Source organism: Strix aluco, chromosome 18 (genome assembly GCF_031877795.1).
Source record: "Strix aluco isolate bStrAlu1 chromosome 18, bStrAlu1.hap1, whole genome shotgun sequence".
In the NCBI taxonomy this organism is placed as follows: domain Eukaryota; kingdom Metazoa; phylum Chordata; class Aves; order Strigiformes; family Strigidae; genus Strix; species Strix aluco.
The window spans coordinates 13,119,667-13,138,298 of NC_133948.1; the positions used below are offsets into that span (position 1 = coordinate 13,119,667).

Here is an 18,632-nt window from a genome sequence, read left to right on the forward strand (position 1 = left end):
GCGGGACCGCGCAGGCGGCTGAATCGAGCGCCGATGCTTCAGGGGGTGCGATCGATGAGGCAGCGCCGCTCCGCTACCTGGCCTAAGCCGCCAGGCTGAGTAGCCGATGCCTGCTTCTTCTCGCCCTCCCTCCCGCCCGCCCGTGGCGGGCAGGCTGTGGAGCCGATCGCCGAGCGGCCGCGCGATTGGCCGCGCCTGGCAGGGGGAGCCGCACCTCGGGCGGCGGCGGGGCCGTGGCAGGAAGCGGCGGGGACGGGGACGGGCCGGCGGACACCCTCCTTCCCTCCTCCCGCCTCCCTCCCGGGCGCCGCGGACGTGGCCCGCTGCCGCCGGCCGGCACCAGGTGAGGCGCGGCAGTGGGAGCCGCGGCCGTGAGGCGAGGTGGCGGCAGGCACCGGCTGAGGGGGTGCGCGCGCGCTGGCTTCGCCTCTGACAGGCGGGTCCCGCCGGGGCGGACAGGAGGGCAGCGCCGGGCTTGGCAGCAATTTTGGGGGCTAAAAAAAGCACTTTGTCGCTGCCCCGGTGGCGCGGGGCGCTCGCTGCCTGGCCGGGACGGGGGGGGATGTGTCCCGGGGACGCCTCAGGGCGAAGCTCCCCAGGGGCGCACCCGCGGCGGGGCCCGCCCGCCCGCTCCCCCGGAGCTGCTCGGGGCCGGGATAGCTGCCTCGGGGCTTCGAGAAAAGGGGGTGTTGGGGGTTGTGCGAGCCCCCCGGCCAGCTGCGCTCGCCCTGAGGCGGCTGTGGTGCTGGAAATGCCCGCTGAGGGGGCAGGGGGTGGCGGGGGATCAGCTTCCCAGCAGCTCGTGGTGTTTTTTGTAGGATTTCTGACACGCAGCTCCCTTGCGTGGTGAGCTGTCCCGAGTTTGCTGGCCGTGCTCGAGAAGCTCTGTGGGAAGTTAGAGCTACAGGACAGCAGCTGCGGCGCATCCCAGTAACTTGTGCGGAGGGGGATATGCCTCCGCAGGAGAGTGAAGAGAGGAGGGAAAGCGACTGCGTTTCCTTCACCTGCAAGCTAGGGACACTGTCGCAGCTCGGATAAACGGCGTTTGTCCATTCAGATTACTCCTCAGATCTGTTTCTGAGCAAGTAATTTGAACGGCATTAGTATTGGCCTAGTGAAATTCAAGTGAAAAGGGGAGCTTGGTTACTGTCAGCTTTCTTTAAACTGAGTTGGAAGTAATTACGTAGGTCTGAGCAGATGTATCTGTCCTTTTAATGACATCAAGAAATGATTTACTGTAGGTGCTGAATGTCATCTAGCAGTATTCATATTTGCGTGGGAAGGCGAAAGAAGGAGGACACTAGGCAAGTATGAAGCCCTTAGAATTTTGTTTTATATATATCTCCTTGTGTCTTCCCCTCCCCCCCTTTTTTTTTTTCTTCCAGGAATGTAAGTGGAATTAATTCCATAATCCTATATGATACTTCTAAAATTTAGTAGCCGCTGTGTTGCCTTGGTAGCATTCAGGCCCTAGGTCACTTACTCAGCCTGGGTAGGATTGAGCAGCTTGGTGCTGGATTTGCTGTCCACAACCAGGGTGCCCTCCTCAGGGTTGTGCTCCGGCAGTTGAGCGCTGATCCCGTAGGTGTGTGGAGTCCTTGGGCTCAGCACACGGTCTAGTGGCAGCTGCCATGTTTGTTTAAAAACAGCAAAACAGGTGGTGCTGGTATGGCCTCCCTGCTGTGCCGAACCCTCCTAGCAGGAGGACTTGCCCAGGCTGTGGGAGAGCTGCGCTCTGTTCCGCTTTCTGTCCTGGAGGATTTCAAATCACATTGCCTGCCTTATGGGATAGTGGTGCAAGTAAGAAGATGAAAGCAGTTCAGGGTTATGGATCGATGGGGGACATTCCTCACCTCTCCTGCGGAAGCTGTTCTGCAGTACACAACGTGATTAAAAGTTAACTGGGTAAGAGCGCAGCAGGGGTATGGGACTGTTGACTGCAGTTTATGGTGCTCGTGTTTGGGTGAGGATAAGTGGGCTCCAGTCTGTTCTCCAAGGTCTGCTTACGTATTTTCAACAAATTTTTAGAATGCTACAATGCTTAGAGTGATATAGCTCATTTTGCTAGTGGTCATTAGTTTAATGTATCTTGTACTAGATTTATGAGAGTACCTGTGTTGGTATTTCTACATTGATAATGGATTGTTTGTGGACAGAAATAATACACCATGCTTGTTCCTCTCTTTTTATGTCTTTAAAACCATATTACTTCTGGCAGCTAGCTAATTCTGAGTTCTCAGGGAGTAATGTAACAATGTAGGGACTGTTTTAAATGTAAATACCTGTTCACAAACTCTCTTTTAGCATTGAAATTCATACAAATATCTGCCAATTCTTTTATGCACTCACAGCGAGGCTGTAGACTGTTCATATCTACATTAATGTATATTTTTTTCAGGTTTTGTCAAATCAAGATTTCTTACTTACCCGGTAACTCATCATATAACTTCCTCTGACATCTGATTTCAGGAAAACTTGAGCTAGGTTGTTTCCATCTTCCTTCCCAATACGAGGGTTTCCAGATTGCAGACTTAATTGTTCTGTACGTGTGTTACAGTGACTCTCTGTATGTACTTCCCTTTTGCTTTGTTACATTTATTATCTGTTAAGAAGGCTCCTGCAAGTCAAAACTTTTAAAGATGAGATATTTTTACTTATGTGTATTCTAAATATGGATCCTGTATCAGCAGGCTTTTGCTGTTAAATTTATTTTTCGTAATGTGTTGCAGAATGGGGTGGTCTTTCAACAGAACTGGGCTCTGGCCCTTCCAACTATTCAGCTCTCTTGCCTGTAAGAGAAAACCCTGTTTTTATGTAGCTAGCCTGGAGTTTGCTGGGCTGACACAGGCTGCTCAGGAAACTGTGTGGCTGGGGAGGAGAGGGGTAGCAGTGTTAGTGAAGTTTGCTGCAAAAAGGATGGAATCAGTGAGTTTGGACCTGAAACACAGACGAGTTGTTTTCTCCATTTACAGGTTTTTCTTCCAGGTTGTTCTGCAGCCTCCTGAAATGCTGCAACATTCCAGTTGTGAGAAGTGGCAGGGAGGAAGTGTTTGTGAAACACTTTCAATTTTATTTGTTGGTTTTACAGGAAAAAAACTTAGTGTCGAAGGCTAATGTTTTTAAATAGAAAGCAGACCTTTTGTTTTAAGACAGAGTTCAGATTCTTTTCACAGAACCTCTCTATGGTTCAGTCACAGTATTTACAGCAAGCTGAGCTTGATAACAGTTCAATTTTGGTATCAAAGGTATTAAAGAAGTAGATTTTTATAAAATTCAGCACATGCTTATCTTTTTTTTAATAGATCTGCTTTTACACAACAGGGAAAAAAATCAAAGTAGTAAACCCAAAAGAGTGTTTTATTTTATGCTTATTATTTTCAAACTACTTCCTTATTTGAAGGCCATTGATTAAACCAGAATGATTTGATTGCCTTTGGCTTAGTGCTGTGTAATAAACGTTATGCAATTGCATTGCACCTGCTTGTTCATTAGTTCTTTCAAGGGTAGCTCAGTGAATTTTCCTGACACTGTCTTGTTATCGCTTTCTGAAATCACTATAGTAGGTTTATTTTAATTTATTGAATGAAACATATTTTAGAAAGTATTGATCTGATAAATCTAGGGTTCCTTAGATATTTTGGGCAAAACTCTCTTCCTATTTTTACATAGGTAGCACACATTCTGACTTTTCATTTTGACCTGCTGGCTGTATTACAGCACACGAAGCACGATCGTATGGTGTGCACCACTTAAAATCATCATTGGTATTGCATGCCAGGAACTGTAATCTATGTGAACCTCAGTTCCTAATTAATGAGGAGGAAAGTTGAAATAGAAATTAAAGTAAATTAATTGGGTGTGGTCATCCATCTCCTGAGCTACTGAAGGATGTTGGAAATCTGAGTGCCCTCCTAGTTATTTATGATACTGTGGTGGCTTCTGTTGAATCTTTATAAAGCCCCACTTCACAGTGTTAAAGGGCAATGCTTCTAACATGACATGTTGTCCTTATTCTGTAGAATATAGAAAATTCTGTTTAATATATTTAAATAGCCTCATGGGTATTTAATTTTTATTTCATGTTGGAAATGTGAAAAATACATGTTTGTAAAGATCAGTAGGTTTTGCCCTCAGATTGAAGAAACCTGGAGTACTGTTAGTATTTTTTTTTTTTTTTAAAGAAGTTGTGTAAGTGAATTCGAAGAAATTGTTGAACTCAGATTGTCTAGGTGGCTTGGGTAAGCTGCTTCTTATTGAGGATGGCTAAGAGTGCGTTCGATTTGAGCAGTTTGGAAGTTTTCTTGTTTATAAACTCATCCTTGTGTTTGTGTTGTCTTACTGGACTTTCCCTTTGTGTAAGAAATTGTTAGTTTAATTTGTAAGGGCAGGGAAATTTCAAATTTAATATAGGGAGCTTACAAAACAAGTTTGTCTGAGTTGTTAATGAAGTAAAGCACTTATGCCCTTGAACAGGTAATAGCTTGATGTTGATGTAATTACTATTTTTTTTTCCCCACCCTGAATATTAGGTCAAAATGGACTCTGGTTTGTTTCGAATTTAATGAACCCAATAGTTATGTGGGAACGCGCAGTTGCATGCCTTCCTACTTAGCTACAAAAGACTTTCAAATAAGGTCGTTCTCACAGTTTGTTCAGTGTATTAATTTCAGACAGTCTTTCTGAATATTAGTGTAATTAGGCATGGTTGGATCGTGGGGGTTAGTTGGGCAAAGTTAGGGAATGCATCTCATTCAGATGAACTGATCTTCATCAGGTGGCCTTTAAAGTTTTTGACTAGTGAATTCCTCCCTATGTGCATTGCATTCTGCTGTTACTCTCTTAGTTGTGATACTGGAGTATCTGAGAGACCAAGTAATTCCTCAGAAGAAGGGCAAATGGTGACCTTGTTTTCAAGCCTTCATGACTTTGCTTGGGTACAAACATTTTTTATGCTGCAGGTTGCACTGTCTTTGGGAAGAGGAAGAAAGCTCTTTGTACCTAACCTAAGAAGTTGTCACTTTAAGAGGGGAGATGTTAACCCCAAAGTCCTGGATAAACTCCCATCTAGGAAACTGTACACTGCCTACTGCATTTCCCTAAATGCCTAAAATGCATACATGGGTTTGTTTTGGTTTTTTACTTTTCTCACAAACTACTCTGCAGAATTACTGTGATGCCGAACACGGCAGATGCCATGTTCCAGAGTAACTGCTTTTCAGCACTGGGAGGAATGAATCTTGTATGTATGTATGTATTTTCACATATGTTAAGCAGTTTAGGATGAAAGGTGTTATGACTACCAGATACTATTATCATTTTATAAGCAAGATGTCTTTATTAGATTGGAATCGATGAATGTGTGCCAAATTTTGTGCATAGTGAGTGTTTCTGGAGAGATGCAAATAGTGTGCTCACTTCCTACATTAAAACTCTTTTTTTTTTTTTTTTCCCCCTTAATTTTAAATAAGTGATCTGCAATTCTGTTGCACAGAATCTGGCATAAAATTGAGCAGATTTATTTAGGGTTGCCCTTGAACATTGTGTTTAAGCCAGATTTACAAGAATATAGTCACTGATGATTCATGTTGAGATGATGTTTTTCTTCCTTGTAATGGAACATATGGGACTACGTAGCATATGGTACCACTGAAAATTGTTAAACGCAGAGCACTGATTTATTACACAGCAAAAAGAGTTTGAATTTTTAGTCTAACGCTGAGCAGAAAGCTTTGTAAACAGCTCTGGCTGCTGGTTCGTATTGGATGCACTACTGTGTTGTAGTGGTAAATTTTCAAAGAATTCTTTTAAATGAAGACAGCATTCTTCCAAAAGTTGTGTATTTGCCTATTGCACTGGAGTGAATATATGAACTTGCTGGATGTTGCATTAAAAGAGATGGGATTATTTTTTTTAAAAGACTGTCTGAAACAGCTTTGAATGTATTGCCTCGGCCCCTCTGCCTTCAGAGTTCACCTAGCCTTTTACCCATCCAGAGGGATGTTTATTTTCTTATGGTTCAGTCTTACTCTATGGGATGACAACTTAAAAACTGAAATCCTTTCTGTCTTACATGGGAAGTAGAGGTATTAAGAATGTGTAAATATATAGTTTTCTTCCAGTCTTACTAGGCAAAACATCTTCCTTCTGTGGTTTTTTTTTTTTACCTTTGTATGACTTCTAGAGGGTTTTTTTGGTGAGGCAGGTGGGGGAAGAAAACATACACCTTGATCCTTCCAGTACTAAAGTATACTAAAGTGCAGTTACAGAGAACATAAATTCCAGTTGTGTATTTCCTTGTGCTCTCCTGCATTCCTTAACTATTCATTTTTTAGATTATAATAATCTCTTGAGAGCAGGCATCACTTCTGCTGTGGCTTTGTAGGTCTTACTGCAGTGTAACTGAAGCTCAAAGGTACTGTAGTAATATAGATAATAAATAGTTGGTCATTGATTAAGGTTTTTCAAAAATGACTTAAGCAATAAGCAGGAACTTTCATTTAAACCTTAGAACGGTGTTTGTGTTTGTCTTTTTTTCTAATGAAAAACTTGACTCTATTTGTAAACATTAAACTACTGGTTAAAACAGACTTTATGCCAAATTTGGTCCTGCTTTTGTTAGGCCAAAGATACATAATATCTGTAGGAAAGATTGTATGTACTCTCTCAACTTTGTAAATTTTTTGCATAAAAATCAGATGAGTCTTATTTACTACTTACTTGATTTATGACAATCTGCCTCTCAGTTCAGGGTTTCTTGTGTGCTTCTTTCTCCTCATTTTGATGGGTTCAGGTAAAGTTTAAGTACGCTGTATCCTTAAGAAGAAAAAAAAAATTTGACATCATTAAAAACTGATGTTATTTAATAAAAGGAAGTAGTATCCATCATTGAGGGAATTAACTAATGACCTCTTGTTACCATCGCCTTCAGGATCTTAGATCCTCCCTTCGCTTGCCTCATTCTTAGTCATAGATTGGAAAAGGAAAACAGGCTTTTTTTTTTTCCTCCTCCCAACTCTTAAGCAGTTTCTCAACTTCAGATGAACTGATCGTTGACCTAAACCATATGAATAAACTGAAGTCAAGAAAATACTCCCTTTCCACTTGCAGGACATACTACTGTTATTAAAACTTACATAGCATGTCAATTAACTCTAGTTCCCAGTTTTAACATGTACATAGAATATTTTAAAAAAAGTATTAGCCTCAAACGAATTTTAATTTATAACATTATTAATCTTAACATTGGTTGTGGTTTCAGTTTTAACTCTAAGCTCCTTTCAAAAGAGGGGAAAAACATTTCTTATCTGGAAAGTATGCGAGTGGCAGAGCAGATAAGATAATTGAGACCTAAATGTGAGCTGGGATGGAAACAGTCTCTGTTAAGAGTCAGGTCTCATCCTCTTTGCCACAGTCAGGCGGTGCTTTAATGCATACTAATGCAATGAGTTTTGTCATCCTGGGGAGAAGGCAGTGAATGTTGACTCTGCTGCTCCTTTTGCATTAAGAGGCATGAGCCTTTAGCTGAGGTGTTAGAGGCTCATGTTTTCATAGTCATGAGTTTTTTGTCATTTGGGAAGGAGACAGCCAAAAATAGGAGGATTTTATTGCTCTCCTGTCTGTAACCACATTTTGCTCCTAAAGTGAGGAATAGAAGTAAAAATTGTTCCAACTCGTTGTTCCACTCAGGCAGTTGCTTCTCAAAATTTCTTGTGTGCGTTTCTGCATGATGTCTTTTCTCTGTGGAGGATCCCCACGGAAGGTAACAAGCTTTCAATTTGCAGGTGTTCAGGTGGCCCAGGTGGGTGGGAGGTAGTAGTGCAGGTATCTAAAACCAGAATAAATAGGTAACTACTGGAATTACTTTTTTACTACACAAAGTCTTATTTTTACTTTGTTTACTTTAACTCTGCTTTTGCAGTTTTCAACTTTGTATTTTAGGGTTGCCTTACCAGAAAGTATGTAATTTCAAATGAAGTTAGACTCTGACAGAAGCAGATATGAGAGGCTTTTTTGTTACAAAATCAGTGTTGGGTTTAGTATTTTGCCTGCTACAACAGATGTTGGAAGCTGTAATCCGGGAAAGGACCTTGTTCTTCGTAGCACCATATGAACATGACATGAATCAAAATATTCCTAATTTCTGCATTTGAGAGCCGCAGAAACTGCAAAAATGTGTGACATACAGTAGGAGCAGTTCAAATCCTAAAGGCTGACTGAATATTAATTTGGACAAGTGCTCCAAATTTCAGGTGTGTAGGGGACCTTTTCTATGTTTCAGGTTTCCAGCTGTATGTTAGTGAGATTTCTGCCAGTCTGACCATGATCATTTAGTGCCTTAGAATAAAGTAACTGAAAGTTGATGACTAAGGCTTGTTGTTTATTTTCTTTTTCCTGGCTACCTGAGTATTTTAGAACAACATTGTTTATATTTTTGAGCAGTCTTACTGTTTCTTGATATGCAGAGCCCAAACCAGCCAGAGGTGGTCAAATGAGATTGTGGTCTGATGTGTTCCACAGCTTGTACTGCATCCAGGCTCTGGAGACATCTTGTCCAGAGGGACAAGAACCCCTGTCTACTGACATTCAGGCTGGTGACTAGAGCCCTAGGCTACCAATGAAGCTCTGCTGGTGTTTAAGGTCAACTCCTTGCAAATATTTTAGGAAGGCTTATATTCAAATGCTATTTATAAGACCAGACTAATTTCTTTCTTCATAATGATGGCCTTTTGGCTGATGACAGGGCTGGAATCTGGAAGATCTGGATTCTGTATGCCACTAGTCAGCTGTGTATCCACAGGGAAGTCGTTTGCTAGCTTTTTGCCTCCGTTTTTTATCTGTATTTAAATAAAAAAAAAAAAAGAAAAGGTTGACTAATACCTGCCTCACAAGGCTATGGGAGCACAGCTAGTAGCCTCATGCTGTGAGATCTTTGGAAAACACTACAGGAATGTTCAAGGGGCTTATTATGGTTAAGGTCCTCGCAATGAGAGAACTGGTTAAGCCTGGGTTATTGTTAGACCATTCATTAAGGAGTCTTAATAGCTGTAGCTATGATAGTAGCTGCTCTGGCTTCACCTTCAATTACCCTGGGTAGATACAGCCTGCTGCAATACTGGAGCGCTGCAGTGCTCTGGAGTAGAACTAGAGCATATGCATTAATGTTTGAGTCCGCCTTGAGCGCTTCATTTCTATTTCACGGCTGGTTTTGCATGCAGGTCATGCTGTAGCCTAAGTGAATTTTGGCAGTTTAACATCGTGATGATTACTTATTCTGCCACTAGTAAGCCCTTAGCACCTTCTTGCCAAAAGAAATACTGAGCTGAATTTTTCCTGTGTATCTGCCTAACTTTTAACCTGCCATGTTTTCACTTTGTAAATTGAACAACACATATAAAAAAGTATTAGGCAACAGAAATTTTAGTACTTAGTATTAAAGGATGTAAACCAAATATTAAAAACCTCTTAAGACTTGGTCATCTTCAAGCTCAGGTTGTCTTTTGACATCCTGTGAAACTTTTGTGTGAATGCTCATGTTGTGGTTTTTAAAAGTTCATCTGATAGTATGTTTATAAAATGTCAGAATTTTATCCCTTCTGGCCAGCATTATAATAAGCAACTATGCAAGAAAAGGAGAAAAACCCATTTTAGGAAAGACTGGGTTACCAGGTTTTTTGCCAAAATTAAATAATCTTGTCAGTCATTAACAATGGTAACTTATTAAACTTTAATAACTTTCTTAAAATTCAGCAGTGCCACGCTCATGTACTTGAAAGTTAAGATATGGCCTTGACAACTGGGTCTAAATCCAGACATTTTTATTTGTCTTTGGAGTTTCATCTCTTCATTAGCTGTTTTCTGTCTGAACAGATTTGCAATGTATTGACTGAAAGGAAAATACAGACCTGGACTCCTATTGAAACACAGGGCTTGAGGAAGTGGGGATTAGAGGTTTGGGAGCATGAAATTGATTGTGAATTTTAAATTGTGAGTCTGTAAATTAATATGAATTTTAAGCTGATATTGCTGCTGAATTAAAACCAGCTATTACTGTAGCCTCTCCTTGCTCCCACTGACTTGTGTGGGCACAAACCTTTGTGCTACCAGAGTGTGATACGGATTAGGAAACTGATCCAGCTGCAAAATAACCATGTGTAGCAATGCCAGTGGTCTGGGGGTAGGAAAAGACAGATGGGGAATGAGGATGAGGCTGGAAGGGAGAACCTTCCTCCTAGGGAAGTAGGGGCAGTACTGCTAAATTATACTGTGAGTTATCTTTAAAAAAAAAATAAATAAATACACCAAACAAAAAACCCCTAACCCAAACCTGTACCACTGTTGAGTTTAAGGTAAGGAGTAAATTAGCAAGTTTCGCTTTCTATTTCCTGTGCTTTAGATGGATCTAGCAGCATTTGTGTTGTCTTGGGCTTGCAGACTGCTGGGGAGGACTTGAATGAGAATTAACACGCCCTCCTTTCACTGTATTTTACCTTGTTTTCTGCAGCGCTTTTTTAGGAAACCCAAGTTTGGTGCTTTGTATTACTTGCACCTGCTTTTTTTTAAAAAAAAAAAAAAATGGCTTTGTGTTCAGATATGTGATAAAAACAGGGAAAGGCTTTTTTGAAAGGCTGACATATTTTGTTGTGTTGTTCAGTATTTTATAGCCTACATAGAAAAATATCCCTGCTTTAAGAAGTGGGAGGAAATCCCAAGCAGAATGCTTGTCTCCTAGGCAATGGGAATATTGACTATAAGATGATGGCATGTAAGCAAACAGGTATTGCCAAACACAATGTTTTATTTCATACTTGAGGTATACAGTGGCTTTTTAAAATGTCAGGTCGTGGCCCCATATGACAGGAGTCATGTGAAGGTGAAAAGTTATTTCTTGATATTAAGTCCTATTTGTTCCTGAAGTATGAGAATTACTTGCAGTACAGAACAAAGAACCTAAAATTAGAAAAGGAAACACCAGTGCATAATAATTTTCTTCAGATAGATTGTTTCATTAATACAAATGAAGAAAGTTTCTGTTTGTTTGCTTTTTTCTTTAGGAAAGTCTTTAGTTTAGGTAAGCAGTACAGCACAACAGAAATCTTTGAGCACTGCCAACCCCACCTGGCTTCCAAAACCATCCAGGGGATTTGTGGTGAATGCGTAAAGAAAAAAATATCTCGGTTAAAGAACATTTGGCTTCTGGTGACAGGGCCTCCCCATCCAACGAGCATTTGCAGCTGTTGTCAGTGAAGTTGTGGGTAAGAGTCTCAAGGGTGTATAGAGAGGAAGTCAAAGAACTTTCGTATATATGATCTCTCTCTTCCCGGTTCTCTTAAACAAAAAGGACAGCTTAATTTGTGTCATCATTCATAAATGAAGAACTCTTGAGCAGTTCAGCTGAACACTGAGCATCTGGATGAAACTCCCTCTGTATCCTGTGCTTTTGCATTCCTGCAGCTCGAGAGCTGTGTAGGAGATGGCGTACGTGAAGAGTTATCGTTCTCATCTTGGGTGCCTGGCAGAAGGAACTTCCTAGTGCTGACTGCTAACGTCGCAGAACCACAAGTGTTTGCTACTACTATTAGTAGAAGGGGGATGTAGGGTGGAATCTACCTCCCCCCAGCTGAGGATTGGTTTAAGAAAACTGTTGCAAAGCTCAGACTGACTTAGTGAAACGGATGGCTGTCCTTCCAGTCACCGGGGGTCTGTCCCAGGTGGGGCAAGCAACTAGGAGGAGCTGTGGTGGTTGGTTTGGTTTGTTTTATTAAAAAACAGGGTATTTAAAGGCAGGCTTTTGCACTTTGGTGGTTAACTGGTGGCCAGGGAGATGTATTTACATGCAAAAGGGAAGATTTTTGGTTACTGTTTGGGTATGTGGCATACCCTGCCCAGGCTGCTGTGCCCGACAGGTAATATTCTCTCAGGAGGTGGGTTAATATGAGCTATATGACCTGGAGACACCTCCTGGTCTAAGTGGGTTTTTAATTGGTCTTTTTAGTGTCAGGGTACCAGTAGAGCACTTTTTTTTTTTAATAACTGTCATGTGATTTATTCTGCCTTTGTTTCTCAGGGGAAAAACTGTACGTAATTTTTCAGTTTGCGAATTTGTGCACGCTGCCTCTTTGTTGGAGAGGACAATCAGAGGAGAACACGTTGCCTTTTTACTGGAAGCTTGCAAAGATTTTGGAGGATCTCTTCTGCTTTTGTATATTACTCTGATGTCCAGAACCAACTTTTGAGTGGGACATCTGCGCAATTGAGTTTTACATTATCCTATGTTTCCTTTGGTTTTCCCCCTTCACCCGCTATCGCTATCGTCCTTTATGTTTTACGTACAAAAAGTGAAGATCAAATACACCTAAAATGTTCTCGTTAAAAGGTTGCATGGTCACGAGGGTTTGATCCCTCTGTTGGGATAGCAGCAAGATAAATGAACATGCTCATGTTCTACAGTGAAATTTTAATTTTTTTTTTTTTTTTAATGAGGCATCTGGGTGGAGGGAGCAAACCTCAGAAATGAAAATTGCTTTTCTATTTTATGACCAGTGAAAATATTTTGGAATTAAAAGCAAAATTAAAGTTGAGTATTTTTTTTAACCACTTTTGCTAAGAGCTTATTTTATATAATTACTGGGGCGTGACTTTAAATTCTGGGCAGGACTTTGTGGCTTGCTAGCATCAAGTTCAGCTTCTGATGTTGCAATGAAGAAGGAAGTGAGTGTGTGTGCTTGGGGAGGGGGAGAAGGAAGCACTTCTGCCTAGCCGCAGAAGGTGGGAATTGCAGCTGGCCGGTTATTTTTAGCTTCTAACTATCTCATTGTGAATGTGAATCTTTCTTTTGTTCTTTTTAATCAGAATGTTTAGTAAATGAAGCTGTCAGTAATTGTTTTGAAGAATTTTTTTCCTACCAAAATGTACTAAACATTTTTGACTTCTTCACCCCAATTTTATTAATTAAACCTTTAACTCTTTTTAAACCTCCAAAGCTGCAGGACTTGGTGTGATGAATTTCATGGGTATCCCTATCTGCTGCTGATTTTTGCAGTTGTGCGTCCATAGCAAAGAATGGACTACAAGGAAAGGTGGGAATGTATGAATCAGCCTCTGTAGCTGGAGAAACATGGAAGCTTCATTAAAGGAAAAAAGTAAAAATAAAGGATTTGATTTTGCTCCCTCCTTGAAAAAACATCCAACAATGTGGTCATAAGCACTTTTTTATGGGTAGGAGGGAGAGGCAAAAGATACCATCAGTTTCCATCAGTGTGTTTTCCAGTCACTTGCTGTAGTGGTGATTCATTTTTGTTCAGTTGTTCGTCCTGGCCTGAAGAGAGACATATAGAATGTTTCCATTTTAAGCTCTTCAGCATAATGGATGAATAAACTTGCCCTTCCTATGTTGATTTTTGCCACAGTGGGTGAGCTTTCCTTCCTGGGATCAGTCTGTTTTGCTGCACTGGCCTAAAATACCCGCCCTCTGAAAGCTCTTGGTGTGCTATCGGAACACCGATGGAAGAAAATGTTCTAACCATTTTGCTTCAGGGTTACTGATCTTAAAACACACTGTTAAAAATAACAAGTTTTCTAAACACATACAGCTTTCCTGGCTCCCTGCCTCTTCCCCCCCATATTAGATGCCATTAAAGGCTACCGAATCTCAGCAATGCCCACGTCAAGTGCAGAGCCATGTGCATTTGCTGCAGCTTTAATAGTGTTTATTCCAGGCTTTCTTAAAGAAAATTAAGGAAGTTTTTCATAGATGGAAGCCCTCTGCCTGCCATGGTAAGTACCACACAAACAGCAGTAGTGCACCCATTGTTTTTCTGCACCAGGTAGTATTCTTCAGCCTCTGGTAACAAGAGAAAGCCTGGGGATCCTGAGTTGTCTCCTGGTCTTGGGTTAGACTGCCAGCTGCACAAATTATGTTGCTGCTCTTTGTCAGGAATAGCTGTGAAACCATCAGCTCATTCCAGAAAGGCTAGTAAACAGTGTTTGGAGTACTGTCCGTATCTGCTGACTTGTCACAACAGCTCTTAAAACCAGTGATGATCAGAAGAGATGAAAAGCTTTCTGTGTGCAGGGGAAGGTACCCTGCTGTAATTTTGGAAGTGAAAGAGCAGAGGTAGATAAGCTCATGGTAGCCTTTTAATGAAACAGTGTGGTGCTGTCAGGACAATGAAATGCTGCCATATTGGGGTACCAGGGCATATAGTTTCTATCCTCATTTACTCTTAAACGGTGTGTTTTGAAATTATTTTTATACTGCTTTAAGCTGTCTCATGCTGACTCAGTTTCGCTGTGAAAGTCTGAAGACTTCTAATCTAGAGCAGGGTTTCCTCTGTCAGCAGAACAGGTGTATCCTAGATACCAGTTTTTCCTCTATTACCAAAACATGTCTTATGTTGATCTTGAAGGATCTGCTGCTCTTGCTGTCGTCTTCTTTCTCCAAAGACCATTTCATTCACTGAGCTCCTGTTAGGCTCAGCTGACCTTTGCAAATATGTTTGCAGTGGCTCTTTCACATTTTCTGCTTAAGAAGCTCCACTGAATCTACAGCGTCTGATACTAGATAAGAAAGACCTGATGGTAAATGCTTTCAATTACTGGTTGCATAAACGAACTCTGGAAGGAAGTACAGGGCTAAGAGGCATTTCCAGGCCAATAGAGGCAGCAGTATATGTAACAGTAGCTAAATTCCTTGTAGCTTTTCCAGAATCTTTATATAGTAATCTGGGCATATTCCACTGTTTTCAGAAGCAGCTTCAAAATTTTATCCTCCCTCCTAAATTACATGCCAAATGATGCATTTACTGACTTGAATCAGGAAACCTCAGGTGGTTCAAATGGAAATCTTGAACCCATATGTAAGGCTGCCAAATCTATCTGCTGAAGTGTGTAACTTACAGCAGGTAGTTAAGAAGCTCTGCTGTCTGGGTTGGGACTGACTTAAACCTGGATCCCAAACCCCCAAAACTTCCAAGGACAAATGCATACCAGAAAACAAATTTTCTGTGAAATATTTTTGAGTAGCTTCTGAGCATTAGAACATTTGCTGGCCTGTAATTAATTTCAATTATGATATATTTTGATTGGCTGTCAAAAATGTTCTTTAGATTAACTCGATGTGCTTCTCTTTGTGTGCTGGTCGTCTTGTTCCTCATCCTTAAAGTGCTTGTGCTCTGTCTGTCCCTGTTTTGGAAGACAGTACAGCCTTTTGAAGGACGCTTTGGTTTCTGTGTAGCCTTTAAAATCTACGAGGTTTATTTAGCATTTGTCTTGGGTTACCCTTTGAGATTTACAGGGCATTTTGTGTTTGTTTTGACTATTAATTTATCTCACTTTCTCAGTAAGTCCAGTTTCTTCTGGCCGTGGGTGATAGAATGGGAGGATTAGGATGCTCTCAGAGTCTGTGTTTTGGAGTGCTGCGCTTCAGAGTGCACACTTGGATTCTTTTTCCCTTAGTCTTTGTGTTGAATATATGATTGAAAGGGCTGTAAAATTGATGCAATGATAGAAATTAAATAAATGGTTAAATGTTCTAATCATTCAGAAATGAAATGGCTTTGCTGCTTGTACTTTCCTTAGTGTTTCTAGGGTATTGGCCCATCTTTGGTGACAAAATACTCTTAATAGTTCTGCTCTTGCGTAGTGGCGGGGCTTCCTCTGCTCAGCTCCTGTACCAATTTTTAAGCTTGATACTGACATTTCAGTTGTAGGCTTGGAAGCTATTTTACACTCTGGAAATGTAAACGTCACTGGTCATATTTACAGTATACTGGTTGGTTAATAAATATACACGTGGCAAGCTGTGGGATGATTGCCTGCTGTGTTATTCTTAATGTGCCATGGAAATGGTTCTGTCTTCCTGAGTAACACTCATATAGCAATAATGTACATGAACTGTTTTTTAAAACACTGTTTTAAAATGCCAATGGTCATATTCAGCTGTTGAGCAGAGGTATAAATGATGCAATGTTGAGAGTTGGTGGTCTTTAAATTGAAGAATTTATGTAAGTGTACTTCAGGGTTTTTCTAAGAAGCATTTTGAAGCTGTTCGTGTTCTATGTGTGTATAGTGGGGGTAGCAAAATCATACTCTAGAAAAGGCCAGTTTAAATCTACTTACTGATTCAATACCAGCACAGATAAAGTCTTTGGATCCTCTCTTCATCCAGACTAGGTGAACGTAGAGCTGCAGTTTAAGATTCCCGATGCCTTTTAGTGTAGTTTAGCCTAGAATTACGGGTGCGCAGTGTTGTATTGAAAACTTTAATGCTGAGCCCTTTCTGCATCCTACAAGGGCACCTCAGGGATATGCTGTGCTTTGTGAGCACTGTCAGCTGAAGATTAAACTGGGGCAACCAGATCACTGCACGGATTCTGCAGGTGTTCTTCAGGTGGAACATCCGGCAGTGGCTGACATCATGTGCCTGGCAGTCCTTACTGCTCGGAGATACTGCCGAATCGTAAGCCTTCTCGGTTCTGGAAAATCAGGTCATGTAGTTCTTGTGAGTGAGGGGAGCAGCAGTGGTGTACTTTCCTCCATCAAACAGTTAAGCTACTTAGAAGACACAGTTTTATTCTTTATAAAGAGGGAAATAAGGCAGAGTGGTGCAAGCACACCTCTTATACGTAATCATGCTTACATTATACATGCTTCTTGTACTAGTGCAGACTCTTATGCCTAGTTGGTACTTTACTACAAAGGTGAGACATCACAAATGTGTGATGGCCGTTTTGCTGAGCATGTTTTCTGGAATGCTACCTGTGAGCTTTTCTTCAGACTCCCAGACATCTGTTTGACAAATTTGTTTTGTTTCATGTTTCAGTAGTGCTTCCTGTAGCATAACTTAAAGTATGTTAAGGCAGACTTCTGCCATTGTATGCGTAGGCCTGCCCATCTAATGTACTTTCCTGTTACTTCAGGGAATTTGGATTTGCATTTTTTGGAAAGCAGGAGGGACCTGGTATTTGAATGGATTTACATATGTAGAAGTTTTGGTTATAATATTCAGGTTTTGTATCTTCATCTTATCTATGTGGCACTGATTGCAGCTAGAAGCAAGATATTGATGTATTAATATGATTGTGTTGACATCTTTTGATGCTGCTTTGCAATTGAAGGTCACGTGACATCTGAAAAGAGGAGAAATACAGATAAAATTTGTGTTGTTCGGCACTAAAATCATCTATAGATTGCTGCAATGTGGGCCTGTGCCTTACTTTGTTGCTACCAACTGTAGTGATCTGGTACTTCAGCACAAACCCTTAATTTATTGTAAATATTTGCAAATAATTCATCACAAACCCTTAATTTATTGTTAAATATTTGCAAAGAATTCCAGCTACTTCACATCAGGCAATATCTGAAAATCCCCATATCGGAAATCTTTTAAAGAGAATTCAATGGCCAGAAAAAGGATAAAATCATCTCGGGTTATATCTGATGCTGGCAAGGGAGTGAGTGCTGGGGAGTGAGTGCTGGGGAAAACTGTGTGTTACAGTCAGCTTTATCAGCTGGTACAGCAGACTTGCTTATGCCACTGATTTCAGAATACGCAGCTTCTCTAATGAAGTGAAAGTTTCCAGTTGCTTCTTTGAACTTGCTCTTACACTTCTCTACGATACTGCTATGGTAATTAAGCACTTGTCAACTGCCAAGTACTAAGTATTAGTAGTTATCTTTGTCCTTGTTGACATACTACTGCTAATTTATTACAATAGCATTAAAGACTATTCAAATGTAGTGCCCCATTTAGTGAAGCTATGTAGGATTATATATTGAAGTTCATGCTTGGAGAAATCATTGTCAGTATAAATATTGCAGATAAATGGGGTGGTGGGTGTCTCATTTTACAGAAGGTGTCTTGTCTTGAGAGCTAATGACTGGTCTGTGATTGAACAGGCAGCCTGTATGAATCTGGGAATTAATTCTCAGTAAGACCAAACTCCCTCTCACAGACTGTTACTGGGATAGCAAATAGTTTTTTGTATTCAAATACTAGGGCTTGTAACTCTTTTTGCCATTACTTTCACAGTGAAAAATAGTGGTCTTGTGTAAGCGACTGTCTTTCCAAGTAGTTCACCTAATGGGATAGGGTGTTGCTGGTTTGTGGTGGATTTAAGTCCATTCTATTGATAGATGAGAATGTAACTTTCAGGTATTCAAAAGTGAGGTGGAATTTCTCTTTTGTCCTACTGGATTTTTATCAAGAGTTCCGGTAATTCAAGAAGGCCATCTTGTACTCTCTGAAGGTGAGACTACTACTATTCAGTAATTCTAGGAGCCTGAGGGCTTATCTGGAAGTGTTATTAGTTTGCTACTTGCACACAGATGTTTGAGCTCTTGTTATCAGATAAGAAGTCAAACCCAAAAATGTATCATAGCTTAAAGTACACAACTGATGCTCCAAGACTGTATGAATCTTCATAGAAATCCTGCATCTCCCCAGTTTCCTTGCAGCTGTATTGACTATGGAGTAAAAGTGTTGAAATTGGTCAAAACAATATAAAATATCTTCATAAAAGTTTAGCTTGGATCTTGGATTTATGCCTAGCAAAAGATGTGTCTCCTCAGTACCTACTAAAGTAGAAACTAATTCTGCATTGCCATTGAAGTTGGATTCCTTCATCAGAAGGTCA

At 40.8% G+C, this 18,632-nt stretch overlaps 1 protein-coding gene and 1 long non-coding RNA gene across 9 annotated transcripts in view; one reads left to right on the forward strand and one right to left on the reverse strand.

The window, feature by feature from the left end:
• The first annotated feature begins 174 nt into the window (after positions 1–174).
• TAOK3 (TAO kinase 3) overlaps positions 175–18,632 on the forward strand; it is a 94,277-nt gene continuing 75,819 nt past the window's right edge. For 2 of the 6 annotated variants that reach the window (XM_074843906.1, XM_074843900.1), the window contains exons 1-2: positions 175–343; positions 1,242–1,304. The gene's annotated coding sequence lies outside the window, so the exon portion shown is untranslated. Of the gene's footprint in view, positions 344–1,241; positions 1,309–1,885; positions 1,906–7,389; positions 7,760–18,632 lie in introns of those variants that run through there. The other 4 variants (XM_074843901.1, XM_074843902.1, XM_074843904.1 and 1 more) reach the window with 4 other exon arrangements.
• LOC141931585 (uncharacterized) lies at positions 1,913–7,330 on the reverse strand. Of its 3 annotated transcripts, none has more exons than XR_012625626.1 (3): positions 6,907–7,330; positions 6,718–6,813; positions 1,913–2,617 (listed from the first exon to the last, which is right to left on the reverse strand). It is a non-coding gene; the product is annotated as an uncharacterized LOC141931585 (long non-coding RNA). The 3 variants fall into 3 exon arrangements; XR_012625625.1 differs by lacking the exon at positions 1,913–2,617 and having other exon boundaries at positions 2,624–6,813; positions 6,907–7,054; positions 7,134–7,330; XR_012625624.1 differs by lacking the exon at positions 1,913–2,617 and adding an exon at positions 2,624–6,415 and having other exon boundaries at positions 6,907–7,329.